Source organism: Podarcis bocagei (assembly GCF_964188305.1).
Source record: "Podarcis bocagei genome assembly, chromosome: 13".
NCBI classification, from domain to species: domain Eukaryota; kingdom Metazoa; phylum Chordata; class Lepidosauria; order Squamata; family Lacertidae; genus Podarcis; species Podarcis bocagei.
This window is the reverse complement of record NC_138138.1, coordinates 6,252,154-6,261,767: the sequence shown is the minus strand read 5'-3', so window position 1 is coordinate 6,261,767 and position 9,614 is coordinate 6,252,154. Positions and strand designations below refer to the sequence as shown.

General features: G+C 49.6%; 2 long non-coding RNA genes across 3 annotated transcripts in view; one reads left to right on the top strand and one right to left on the bottom strand.

Moving 5' to 3' along the window:
• Positions 1-938, bottom strand: part of LOC308571416 — a 28,102-nt gene extending 27,164 nt beyond the window's left edge. The window contains exon 1 of the long non-coding RNA XR_014001405.1: positions 878-938. This is a non-coding gene — a long non-coding RNA (uncharacterized lncRNA). The remainder of the gene's footprint in view (positions 1-877) is intronic.
• Positions 939-3,642: 2,704 nt separating this feature from the next.
• Positions 3,643-8,675, top strand: LOC308571374. Of its 2 annotated transcripts, none has more exons than XR_014001337.1 (8): positions 3,643-3,793; positions 5,215-5,405; positions 6,121-6,427; positions 6,526-6,593; positions 6,683-6,988; positions 7,097-7,173; positions 7,703-7,759; positions 8,487-8,675. It is a non-coding gene; the product is annotated as an uncharacterized lncRNA (long non-coding RNA). The 2 variants fall into 2 exon arrangements; XR_014001338.1 differs by lacking the exon at positions 3,643-3,793 and adding an exon at positions 4,518-4,676.
• Positions 8,676-9,614: the final 939 nt, after the last annotated feature.

Genomic DNA, 9,614 nt, shown 5'->3' with positions numbered 1-9,614 from the left:
CTGGGAGCTCTGCTGAAGAAGGCTGGAGCCAGCTGGTTCTCATCAGCGCTTTCTCCTTGGAGTCTTTGAAGCTGCAGGTGAAGTCACTCCCCCTTCTCCCCCTTCAGGCTGCTGTTCAGCAGGTGAAGCAGATTTCTGCCCCATGACACTATCCCCCTCCCAAGGTGCGCCTCCACCTGCCGGATGGGTGCAGCCTTTTGGGGAGCTCAATGGTGGAAGTGTTGGATCAACCGGACGTTGGGGGAGCATGGACATGCAAGGCATCTTCCCCTGAGGATTTTCTATGAAGTCCATGTCAATGAAAATGGCCATAGTCCTCCAATTTCTCTCATCTTCTTTGGCGATCACACGTAGCCGAGTAAGATTGTCTTCCATGAACACAGTCTTAAGAGTGAGTCCATAAGTGACTGTGGAGGCCAATTCTGGATCCACACATCCTTCCACAGTGGGGACATAGGTTTCTGGGTGGGAGTTGCTCACGGTGAGGGTTTCCCAAGCTCTTAGCTCGTTTCTCCCTTTTGTCCTGAGTTCGAGTGTCTTCAGAGTCCATGACACCGTTGGTAAAGGCTGTTCTCCAATTGGAGCGTTCGCAGGCCAGCATTTCCCGATTGTTTACACAACATTTATTTTAGATTTGCCTTGAGAGAGTCTTTAAACTTCTTTCGTTGACCACCAGCATTACATTTCTAAGTTGCTTGGGAAGATGATAATCAGGCATAGCCCAGGTCTGTTAAGCTGCTTCCCAGGTGCTTGGAGAGGGTGGTGTGAGGCATCTGGGCATTAGGAATACAAGCCAAGCCCGGCTCTGTGGCCATCCAAAATTGAGGTTATTCTGTTCCTGGGCAGCTGGCAGAGCCCCTCTTCGCAGGAGACTCACAGTCCCTCTCTTTGTCTCTGTTCCTTTTTGGCCACCATCAAACAACTCTCATACTGACCCTAAGGTGAATAACTGCCCAGCCCAGGTGACCTCCTCCCTCCAGAACCCACCGCTCTCAACCGACTCTCAACTGCCTCCCCCCCAACATTCAAACTCCCTTTTCAAGTCTCCTCCAATCGTCTCTCTCCCCCAGAATTCCACACTCTCTCTTCCCCCCTCCCTCCCTGCTTGACATTCCCTTCGGAATTCTGATATCATTACCTCAATTACCCTATTACACACAATGTTGTTATAGATTTTTGGGGGACATCCCAAACCCTAGAAATTGATAAACGGTACAAATTTGGGATGTGAAGGGAGAAATGCAAGCTGCAGAGGAATTCATGGGCTAGCCTGTGCAAAAGGACCTGACCAAACTAGGACCATTAAGGATCAGTTGCCCAGAGGGGTGGACAAAGACAGTGGATTTGGAAGGGGGCCAGACTGCCACACGATTTCTGTTCTCATCCTGAAGCAAAGTTCTAAACCAGAGGTACTATTTCTGGGTTAGCGGAGTCTGTAACCTGAAGTGTCTGTAACCCGAGGTACCACTGTACCTGGGTGTGAGGTGACAGGAAAACTGAGGCTAGTGTGGAATCCAACTTGGGAAGATTGGCTGCCCTGTTGTGGGGGACAAGTCCCTCTTGGGAGGACTCTGCTGTAAGATCTGGTCTCCCTCCATGCAAACTGAAGGTGTAAATAGGTGAATAAACTGTATTTCTTAAAGGTAAGACAGTCTCTGCCATGTCTCAGTTCTCCAAAGGTGAGAGCCATGGACTCTTGCCATCGCTCAGTAGAGAGAGGGGCGGCACCTTTTGGAACAAAATTTTATAAGCCTGCTCTGACAAGTCATCCTGTTAGAAGCACTTGAGCTTCCCATTCCTGGTTCCTAGGAAATTGGGGGAAGTGTGCTGCAGGTTCTTCTCCCTGTTCTAAAAAGCAGGTGTCTTTCCCCAAACGATCCTGGGAATTGTAGTTTGTCAGGGGTTCTGGGAATTGTAGTTCTGCGAGAGGAAAGCCGCAATGCCCAGGATCATTTGGGGGACGTTGTGTGCTTTAAATTCTCATTGGATGCACTTTTAATCATAGGATCATAGAACTGTAGAGTTGGGAGGGAACCCGAGGGCCATCTAGACCAACCCGCCTCCCAAGGGATTTCTTCCCTCTGTCAAGCAGCTCTTCCTGTCAGAAAGTTCTTCCTGAAGTTGAGTCAGAATCTCCTTTCTTGTAACTTGAAGCCATGGCTTCAGTTCCTGAGGGCCTCTGGAGCAGAAGAAAACAAGCTTCCTCCCTCCTCTCTGTGACGGCCCTTGAGATATTGACAGGGCTGCATGGTGTGGCTCTCATATCCATGTCCTGAGGGAAAGAGAGCAAAACGTTTCTCTCTCCCCTTTCTCCACCCCAGGCAGAATTGCAAGGGGTCAGTGCATCTGGCTGGTAAGAAGATGGTCGGAGTTTGGGGTCCAGCCAGGGCTGGCAGTGGGCAGGATCCTGGCATTGTTGGGGTTGGACTAGATGACCCTTGGCATCCCTCCCAACTCTTTGTTGTTGTTTAGTCGTTTAGTCGTGTCTGACTCTTCGTGACCTCATGGACCAGAACACGCCAAGCACTCCTGTCTTCCTTTTTTTAAAAAAAAGATATTTATTAAGGTTTTCAAAATATTACAAAATAGAAAAAGAAAAAACAAAAAAACAAAATAAAAATAGTTAAAAACAATTCAATCTTTCAATAACTTATCTTTCATTTGCTTATTTCCCAGACCTCCTCACGCCTCCCTTTTCCGTATTCCAGTTCAACTTGTTAGTTCAGCAAATCCCTCCCCTCTTTGTTTATCCTGATCTTCAATCTTAAAATATTTTAGCATTGGATTTTTACCTATTAATAGTTCATTTTCTCATATTCCCTTATAACATTACAGCTATAAACCACTTAGTTTCTATCCAACATCATGCTAACATTCATAAATTTTACAATATTTCTGTAAATAGTCTTTAAACTTTTTCCAATCTTCTTCCACCGACTCTTCTCCCTGGTCTCGGATTCTGCCAGTCATTTCTGCCAATTCCATATAGTCCATCACCTTCATCTGCCATTCTTCCAGGGTGGGTAGATCTTGTGTCTTCCAATACTTTGCGATAAGTATTCTTGCTCAAGCACTCCTGTCTTCCACTGCCTCCTTGTCTGGGGTTGGACTAGATGACCCTTGGGATCCCTCCCAACTCTGCTATGCTATGATTCCATCAAGCAGCTAAAGGAACGGGCAGAGGAGCAAGATGCAGAACAAGGGGAGGCACAACCACACACCCCAACAGCACCCTCTGGCCCAGTGGCGTAGCGTGGGTTGTCAGCACCCGGGGCAAGGCAAGTAATTTGCGCCCCCTCTGCCCTAGGGGCAGAGAGCTGCGAGTGTGAGCGCGTGCCCCCCCAGATGTTGCGCCCGGTGCAGCTGGCCCCCCTGCACCCCCCACGCTACGCCACTGCTCTGGCCTGACCCACGGTGGCCTCATCCCAGCACACTTTGACCCTATTAATTCAGCTGCCTGGCAACCCAGCAGCCTGGCCCCTCTTTGCCAGCTGATGTCACAAAGTGCTGCTTTGCAAGCAAGCCTTACAGTGGCCTGCAAGAGGGATGCCTGTCAGATGATGGTGAGAGACTTGCTGAGACAAGTGATAATGAGAAGGAACTCTGAAAGTATGAGGAGCTCCGCGGCCCAGAGGAGATGAGTGGCATGTAAATATTCTTATTATTGTTATTAGTGTCACCTGTCACTGATGCATGGCGACTTGGTTCCCTGGCTTGACTTGTCCACAGCTGTTGAAAGCTTCGCAGATCTTCTTCAGCTGTGGTCCATTCTCCAAAGGAACACAGACTCTGGGTGAGTGCTTGAACCCCCCCTGGCATCTTGCAGAGTATCGGGGTGGCACCCGCCTTTTGTAACAGTTCTGATACTTACTTGATAACCAACGCCAGGCACATGCCGAAGAGGCATGTCCAACACAGGTCAAAGGAAGAGAGAGGGGAACAATTTGCTCTTTTTTCTCCAGGAGAGCAGGGAAAGGGACCTCACACAGAGCCCTCTCTGACAATTGTCTTTCTAAGGTCCGAGTCCCTGCTTCTCAGCAGTGCAGCTCTGCAGACTTAGCTCCTTTTCATGCTGCTGGAGCCCCAATGGATGGTTTGTGCACAGCCTTTGGTTTTAAGGGAAAGGCTTCTAGCAGGCTTTAGCTCAGGGCAGGAGCCTAGTGAGATTTATTTTATATTATATCTTTGCACCACTGCTGATTGTGACCCTTGAGAAAGAGGTTCCTGCCCCAAGGGGCTTACAATCTTTAATATGACGCAGGGAGGGAACAGGGAAGGGTTGAGGTCCAAGGTGGATCCTGAGTCCTCCTGCGAGACCTAAGCCAGGGTCTGTAACCTCTGGATTCTATCTGAACCATCTTCCTCCTTTTTTGCAATATGGTAATTGAGGTGATGCTAGAATTCCAAAGGGAATGTCAAGCAAGGGGGAGGGGGGAAGAGAGTGGAATTCTGGTGGAGACGGGGGGGGGGTTGGAGGAGGATTTGAAAGGGAGTTTGAATGTTGGAGGGAGGCAGTTGAGAGTCGGTTGAGAGCAGTGGGTTCTAGAAGGGGGGTTCTTGGTGGGGGACCTGAAGTTGGGCTGGGCTTAGGACCAGTAGGACAGTCGATATCCCCAGGGGCATGTGGCAAAGAGGGGCTCTGCCAGCTGCCTGGGAACAGAATTCCCTGAATTTATGTGAGCCATGGAACCAGGACTTGGTTTGTACTGCGAATGCCCAGATTCCTCGCACCACCCCCTCCAAACACCTGGAAACAGCATGACAGACCCAAGTTATGCCTGATTATCATCTTCCAAAGCAACTACTTTGTCCCAAACTTATATACTTTATCATGCATTGGCAAAATACTGTTACGGATTTGTAGGGGACACCTCTAAACCCTAGAAATAAATAAATGGTAGGATGGTGATGATTTGGAAATTTAAGGAAACGGCGTCCAGTGGGCTTCAACTTGTATGGGGCAGGGGCCTAGAGAGATTTATTTTATATTATTTCTCTGCACCATCACTGCGTATGACCCTTGAGAAAGAGGTTCCTGCCCTGAGGGGCTTACAATCTTTAATCTGACACAGGGAGGGAACAGTTTAAGTTTGAGGTCCTGGGTGGATCCTAAGTCCTGCTGCGAAACATAAGCCAGGGTCTCTGAGTTTATGTCCCCGACATTTCCCATCTGTAACCTCTTCCTCTGTTTTTATTTTCCTTTCTGTCTCTTAGGTCCTAAGAGGCTTCTGTGGTGCCGGGAACAGATGGAGGAAGGGGAGGCGGCCACACTTAAAAATGGCATTTTGGAAGTCGTGGTATGTTTATTCCATGAGGAATCCATTCTCCACATGTGCCAGGAGGTTGTGGTGCCAACCTGAGCAAACATTCTGGTGAAATCCCTGGACAGACGTGATGACGCTCAGGTACTGGGGCAGAGGGAAGGAAGGGCGACCTTCTGAAACATGTTTGGGGAGTTGTAGGAACACTCTCCCCATCTGTGGCTTCCAGCAAGTGCTTTTCAGAAGCATTGCTCCCTCCAAGCAGGTTGCCTTGCACAACCCCATGTAATTGTCTCACCCTCTTTGAAAGCCACCTCATCCAAGATGCTCTTGTGGGGCATCTGATTCTCCTGGGCTTCCTTGTTCCTGCAAGATTGGCAGTGTGATCTTGTTCACTCATCTAAAGAATGGAAAAGGGAGCAGAAAGCAGGCGGGTGTCCTGGAAAAGGGACTTTGGCATTGCCACCCAGCCCTGAATCCCATGTGTTTTGACCCTGTGAAATTCTGGTGTGAGCCCCAGAACATAACCCCCATGTCAGTAGCAGGCTTCCTGTTGAGAGCATCCACCACACCAGACATTCAAAGGCCTCTTCTACCACTTTCACAGTCTTGGCTTCCACCAAGGAATCCTGGGAACTGTCCTTTGTCCAGGACCTCCCATTCCCGACGGCTCCCATTCCCAGCACCCGGAACACACTACAGGATTTCCAGGATTCTCCATGATAGTGAAAGTGGAGAGAGAAGCCTTTGAATATTTGGTGTGGCTAAAGCAGCTGAAAGAGCGTCCGAGCTGACGTTCTGTCTGTAGTTTTTGGCCAGTCACAGCCCTTTCCCATACTGTATCCTGCTTCCTCCACAGGGCCAGGCCTCCAGGGATGAGGCTCCAGCTCCAGCTCCCAGGATGAAGGACCAGAGGACATCCCTGTGATCCCTGGCTGCCATCCCTCGTGCCTCTGCCCCACTGCCCCTTCTCTGTGTGGGCATGGCTCAGTCTCAGCCATCTTTGACGCAGAAGTAGCAGCCATAGTTTCCTCTAATTAAGACAGCATCTCAAGTTATTTCAGAGAAAGAGGAGACTTTGGCTGCTGCTTCTGAGCTAGGCCGGCTGGGACGGAGCCGAAATGCCCGTAGGGAGGAGGACAGGTTGGCGCAGCTGATAAGATCAGGTAGGAGGAAATGCCCCCTTCCCAGGCCCCCCACTCTTCAAACTGTGCTAGCGTGGCTGGGAGCTAGGAGCCTGCTGATGTCTCCATTTTCTTTGCAGGGAGGGAGCCTTTCCCCAACAAATGCTTTGTTCTGGTCAAATCCCTGGAGAGACGTGACAACCCTCAGGTACTGGGGCAGAGGGAACAAAGGGGTCCTTCTATAGTTTTTGACCCATCAGAGGCCCATTCTCATATGATGTCCTGCTTCCTCCACAGGGCCACACCTCCAGGGATGAGGCTCCAGCGCCTGCTTCCAGGATGAAGAATGAGAGACCATCGTGGCGGTTCCCGGCCCCTGACCCTCGCCTGCCTCCCCCTCCATCCATTTTCTTTGTGGGCATGGCTCCTTCCTGGCCCTACATGACGCAGAAGGATGAGCCAAGGTTTCCACCCATCAAGAACACCTCAAGAGTTATTCAGGAGCGGGGGAGACTTTGGTCGCTGTTTCTGTGCTAGGCTGGCTGGGAAGGAGCTGAGACGCCCGTACAGAGGAGGACAGGTTGGGGCAGCTGATAAGATCAGGTAGGAGGAAATGCCCCTTTCCCAGGTCCCGTCCCCCTCGCCTGCCCCAGACTGGGGCTATCGTGGCTGGGAGCCAGGCGTCTGCTGATGTCTCTATTTCCTTTGCAGGGAGGGAAAGACTCAGCCTGGGAGCCGCCGCATCCCGGGAGGGACTGGAGCCCAGACGAAGTCTTCTTGTCTCAGAGGTGATGGGACAGGGGGAAGGAGGGGGGGCTTAGGAAACGCACAAGAATGGCCAGCAGGATCAGGCCACGGGCCCCTCTGGTCCAGCCTCTTCTTCTCCCAGGGGCCACCCAGATACCAGTGGGAAAGCCGCAAGCAGCATTCGAGCCGGAGAGCCCTCTGCCCACCTGGGACTTCCTGCAACGGCTTTTCTGAAGCATGTTGTCTCCATCAGGAGAAGTAGCCTTTGACTGCCCTCTCCTCCGTTAAGTCGTCTAACCCTAATTTAAAGCCCTGCCGTCAGAGATGCTCTTCTGCTGCATCTCCTGGTCACCTGACGGTTTCTGCCAAAAGGCTGCTCTTGTGAGCTCTGCAGTGGGATCTGCTTTAAGTCCCTGGGGAGGGTGGGACAGCTGAATGGGCGTCTGAGGGGACGTTCTGTCCCTGGTGTTCGGCCTGTGATAGCCCATTCACATCTTTAGGGATTCTTCCCTCGAAGCAGCCCTTAGCATCGAGTTCTCTCCTGCTTCAAAGATTCCTTATTTCTTGCAGGAACCCCTGTCTGCACTGCTGTGGCTGCTGCCAAAGCCTCCCTTTTGAATTCAACAGGTAAGAGGAAAGAAAGATTTGCACAGGGCAGGGAGAACACACTACAAGTTGAGCGTACATGTTCAAGCTGCAATTAATCCAGAATGCGGCAGCCAGACTGGGGACTGGGAGCGGCTGCCAGGACCACATAACACTGGTCTTGAGAGATCTGCATTGGCTCCCAGTACGTTTCCGAGCACAGTTCAAAGTGTTGGTGCTGACCTTTAAAACCCTAAACGGCCTCGGCCCAGTCTACCTGAAGGAGCGTCTCCACCCCCATCATTCTGCCTGGACACTGAGATCCAGCGCCGAGGGCCTTCTGGCGGTTCCCTCATTGCAAGAAGTGAGGTTACAGGGAACCAGACAGAGGGCCTTCTCAGTAGTGGCGCCCGCCCTGTGGAAGGAAATAAGCAGCTATCTTCTCTTTAAAAGACATCTGAAGGCAGCCCTGTTTAGGGAAGTTTTTAATATTTAATGCTGTACTGTTTTTAACACTCGATTGGGAGCCGCCCAGAGTGGCTGGGGAAACTCAGCCAGATGGGTGGGGTATAAATAATAAATAATTATTATTATTATTATTATTATTATTATTATTATTATTATTATTATTATTATTAGCTGTGGACATTTCTTTAAAAAAAGCTAACACTGGTAAGATGGTTTTGGGCACTGGAGGCCTTCCTACAGGGGTTGCTTGACTACAACTCCCATTGTCCTTGACCAATGTCCTTTCCCCCCTGCTTTGCAGCCAAACACCCAGGTGGCCACGCTGCAGGTGGAAGTTCTGCTCCTTCTTGGGTCCATCTTTCAGCCTGCAAGGGAGATGTGAAGGGCCTTGCCTGGATGAGGACATGGTGCTGCTCTTTCATCTCAGAACCTCTTACATCAATTTGTTTGTTTTATCTAATTTTTATTAAAGAAATTCTTGATTTCCAAAGTATGTGTATTTCTCTTTTTTCAAGTTGTGTTTTCTACAGTTCAATTGCATTTGTTGTGAAACATTCATGTTGTGTATAGTATAAGACTGGGGAAGAAAAGGGGGAGAGAGGAGATGAGGTGGGAAAACATATATTCTTTTACTTTGTGTCAGGATCAACTGGGTAGCTTCTCATTTTATTCGTTTATTATATTTCCTTGGTAGTGGGGGGTAGGGCATGGTTGGTTGTCTTTTAGTTGGCTGCAGTGAGAATTCTTTGCCTGTGGGGGGGAATTGTTGAGTCAAGATATTGGTTCATATGCTGTCAATAGATTTCTTGTTGTTTTCTTGCCCCAGAACCTCTCTTGAAATTCTGGCATCAGAATTTTAGAGATGCTTAGGTGGGAAATGGCCAAGAACGGTTGGGAACCACTGCTAGAGAGCTTTCTGTCTAAGCTCAGAGACTCTGTAGCTGTAGCTGTTTTCCTCAGAGTGGATGCTAAACACAGATCAGAACCAACTCTCTACACCTCTCTCTCTTCAACCATCTCCCTATTTATCTGCTCACTCCCTCAGAAACGGCTCCTTTTATTCTCCTTCCCAAAGTGCTGGCTCCGCCCTCCTTTGGTCAGCTGCCTTGGTAGCCAATCAGAGGGAGGTTCCAGCCCTCGGAAGCACTGCATCCCCAGACTCCAGTCTGGCTCAGCTGTCCATCAAACCTGGCAAGTGAATCAGTCAACCATTCTGGGCTATTAACCAGCAAGCTGCCTAACAAAGGTTGGATAAGTGACAATATAACCTCATTTAAATAAATAAAACAAGTTTAAAGCCCATACTTATGGAAGAGTTACACATATATGTAACACTGTGCTGCTTTTACGTCTTCAAAGGCTATGTGGTCCTAGTTCATAAACTGGTGGTGTTTTTAAATGTCAGCTCAGAGAGTCAGAGGCGTCTTGT